The 4,333-nt window shown below is 57.5% G+C and overlaps 1 protein-coding gene across 10 annotated transcripts in view; it reads right to left on the bottom strand.

Moving 5' to 3' along the window:
* Window positions 1-4,333, bottom strand: part of MCF2L (MCF.2 cell line derived transforming sequence like) — a 212,943-nt gene that overhangs the window by 72,144 nt on the left and 136,466 nt on the right. The gene's annotated exons all lie outside the window — the stretch shown is intronic.

Here is a 4,333-nt window from a genome sequence, read left to right as displayed (position 1 = left end):
CCCCCCACACACCTCACACACACCACACACACCACTCATGCCACACACACCCCACACTCACACCCCACACATGCACACACACCCCTCACACATGCCACACACAACACACCCCACACTCCACACACTCACCACACACACCCCACACAGACCCCACACATGCCACACACACACCCCACACACACACCCCACACAGCCCACACTCCACACATTCACCACACACACCACTCACACACCACATACCCCACACTCACCCTACACACACACCACACACATACCTCACACACACTACACACACCCCACTCACATGCCACACACACCACACTCACACCACACACATGTCACATACCCCACATACCCCACACACACTCACACCCCCACACATGCCACAAACGCCCTCCTACACACCCCATACATGCCACACACACCCCACACTCACACTGCATACACAACCCCCACACCCCTACACTCCACACACGCCACACACCCCCCCACACACCCCCACACACTACACACGCATCACACACACGACACTCCCCACATCCCCACATACTACACATGCCACACACCCCACACACGCAACATGCATACACCCCACACCCCCCCACACACCTCCCCCACACGTCACACACACGCCACACACTTACCTCACACACACCCCACACAGCCCACACTCACACTCCACACACACCTCACACATGTCATACACTCACACCCCACACACATCCCCAACACACCACACACCCCACACACACCACACACTCATACCCCCACACCACACGCATGCTGCACACCCCACATCCCCACACACAACCCTACACACACACACCTACACACACAACGCACACCCCCCACACACCCCACACTCACCCCACTCACACACCCACACCCCCTACACACCCCACACACTCACTCCACACACCCGACACATGCCACACACCCCACACACTCAGACACACAAGACATAACCCATACACCCCCATACTCAGACACACACAGCATACCCCACAACCCCCCACACCCCACACACTCAGACACACACCATACCCCACACCTCATGCACTCACACCACACACACATCACAAACCCACACGCCGTACCCCACACACCCCATACTCACACCACACACTCACACCACAGACACACACACTGTACACACACACACCACACACCCAGACATATGTCATACCACACACACCCCATACACTCACCCCACACACTCACACCAAACATACCACACATGCCACACACCCCACACTCTCAGACAAATCATACCCCACACACCCCACACAGACACACATGCCACATGCTCACATTACACACATTCACACCACACACACACCCCACACATACCACATACACCCCACACATGCCACACACATGCCACACACGCCACATGCTCACATTACACACTCACACCACATACTCAGACATGCCACACATTCACACTATATACACACACCACACATTTAGACACACACACACCACATACACTCAGACACGTGCCAAACACATTACACACCCCACACACACGTTACAGGCTCACACTAAACACACAACTCACATACACCACACATACCACATACACACCACATGCTCACACTACACACACCACACACCCCAGATGCTCAGCTACCACACATTCACACATGCCACACACATCACACGCTCAGACACACACACAGAGTCCGGCAGGGGAGACAGGCGCACGGTGAGCAGTGCTGCTTCCAGCATCTGATTTAGACCGTTTGGTGACATAGAAGGCTTCTTCCACTTTTTAAAACCTAAGTGTGACCAGAAAACCTGAGTTTGCATACACAGGCACACAGTGGGGATCCATGCAGCCGCCTCTGAGGATCCGGGGCCCACGTGTCCACAGTGGGGATGGGACCCATGCTCTGCGGCTTGCAGATGGGCAACCTGCCGACCGAGGGGGCTGGAGTGGGTCTGGTTCTCCAGGTGTCTGGACCCATCTGGACATTTCTGGATTTCAGGAGAAGCAGACAGAGAAGGGGTACAGCAGCAGGAGGCTGTGGAAGGTTCTGGAGCACAGGATAAGCAGCAGTGTGCACACGTGATCGCACACGTGTGTCCCATATCGTGCTCTTGTGGCATTTATGGATGGCCTTTGAGTGCTGAAGATTCTAGAAACATCTCCAGAAAAGGGATGTGGGTAGCTAAGGGACTCCATGAAGTTTCCCCAACGAAAGAGACAGAAAGGGTCAACAAGCAGGAGATGCCCCAGCTCACAGCATCAAGAAGCAAGCGCTGACCACAGCCCTGCCCACTAGGAATGAGTCTTACCATTCAGCACTGAACATGGACACCACGGGATCTCACTTAGCCCCATGCCGGGAGGTGCTGTCAGGGGCCGGGTGCACCTGTCAGGCCGGCCGGTCCCCGGGGCACAGCTCTTCATCTGTGCAGGTGACAGATAAGGGCCTGGAGGCCTGGGATCACCGCCCTCCCCAAGGACACCCCTCTGGCCACTGCACGCCTGGCACCTCCGTCCTCGGGGTGTGGCCATGTGGTCTGAGCCCTGGGGCCTTCCCATACCCAGCCATCCCCTCTCTCCAGATATCACCCGTCATTCAGCTTCATTTATAACATGTGCTTAATCACCGCCTTCCTACCACAGTGCGACTGAGGACCGGGGGGAACATGTGGGAAGCGTCTGCAGCATTGTAGCCCCGGCCGCACCAAGCCGGTCCCAGCAGCCCTTCAGGGGACGTGGCTGCTCGGCTGAGACCCAGCACATCCTCCATGCACTGGGCTGGACCAGCAGAGCCTGATACATGGTGGCTGCAAGATTATCAAAAAAGACAGGAGACTGAGATCAGAACCACAAACCAACCCAGCACACGGTGATTTGGGGCTGCCAGGATACTGCCACAGGCAGGCTTTTGACCACAGGTGGCCACAAGTCCCCTTCTTCCTGCCCCCCAAGATGTCCTGCCCCAACACGCTCACCAGGGAGGCTCCCTGCTCCCGCCTCACCCCACCAAGCGGACAGAGGAGCCCGCTGTGCCCACACTCCTCAAGACGTTACTGCAGATGCCGGCTACTGCCGGCTGGTGTCACGGGACATTCATCAGGGTGCCCATGTGCTGTTTTCCAGGTCAGGCCGATTCCCCAAGCTCTGGTTACGAGGTCCAGGGTGCTGCTGTCTTCAAAGACTGAAGAGGGAGGGAGGACCTTCACGGTAACGGCCGTGGCCACTTTCACATCAATGGTGAAACCCGTCCTCTGTGTGTGTTTCGCCGGCTTATGTCACGTGAGGGATACAGATGCCGCATTTAAGGATATTTCTGATTTCACTTAGTGCAGGGTTCACTAGACCCCAAGCAGAAGCAGCAGCTACAGCGTCCGGTGTGAGGCTGACACTCTCAGCATCTTCCTGAAGGCTGGGAGGCGCACATCAGATGCCAGAACCCTGCGGTGTCTCCCCCAAGTCAGCCTGCGGCTCTCGGCCTGGCACTGCTCCCCATGGGCTGCCGGGGAGACAGAGACACAGAGCCAGGCTCCCTACCCTTCCAGAGGACGGGGACCCAGCTCTGCCTGGGACAAAACAGAAAACTGCAGCCCTCGGGAACCATTTTTGCTGACCTGATTTCCCAGTAGCCACCTCTGGGGTCAGTTCTCTCCTGGAAAGGGCAGGAGGTGGCCACGCCCCCAGGGTTGACCACACCGGACAGTCCATGTGGACAGGCACTGCCCCTGTGAGCATCAGCCCCTGTGCAGACGGCCTCCTTGGCACTAGAAACGCAGAAGCCTGCGCCCCACAGAGCTCTGCTGATCAAACAGGCATGCGCTGGTGACAGTCTCCGCGGGAGAAAAGCAGTTCCTGGGCTAAGTCAGATCCCAACTGCTGAGCAACGGGGCCTCCAGGGGGTATCGGAAAAGAGCAGCAACTTGGGAGCGGAAAAGCTGGATTCGGGGCCCAGCTCAGATCTGAGGCCGACTACAGAGCTCCACGGAGCCACAATGCAGACAAAGCTCTAACCCCTCAGCAAAACCACGGGGACTCGGCGATGGCTCCCACAGACCCGAAGTCATCCCGCAGTCTCGGGGACCCCATGACGGTGAAACCTCGCAGAGACTCTGCCTCGTCCCACAGTCACGGGGACCCCACGACGGTGAAACCTCACAGACACTCTGCCTCGTCCCACAGTCACGGGGACCCCACGACCGTGAAACCTCACAGAGACTCTGCTTCGTCCCACAGTCACGGGGACCCCACAACGGTGAAACCTCACAGACGCTCTGCCTCGTCCCACAGTCACGGGGACCCCACGACGGTGAAACCTCACAGACGCTCTGCCTCGTCCCACAGTCA

Source organism: Cebus imitator, unplaced genomic scaffold, assembly GCF_001604975.1.
Source record: "Cebus imitator isolate Cc_AM_T3 unplaced genomic scaffold, Cebus_imitator-1.0 Scaffold14, whole genome shotgun sequence".
NCBI classification, from domain to species: Eukaryota; Metazoa; Chordata; class Mammalia; order Primates; family Cebidae; genus Cebus; species Cebus imitator.
The sequence above is the reverse complement of the archived record's forward strand: the minus strand, read 5'-3'. Positions and strand labels throughout refer to the sequence as shown.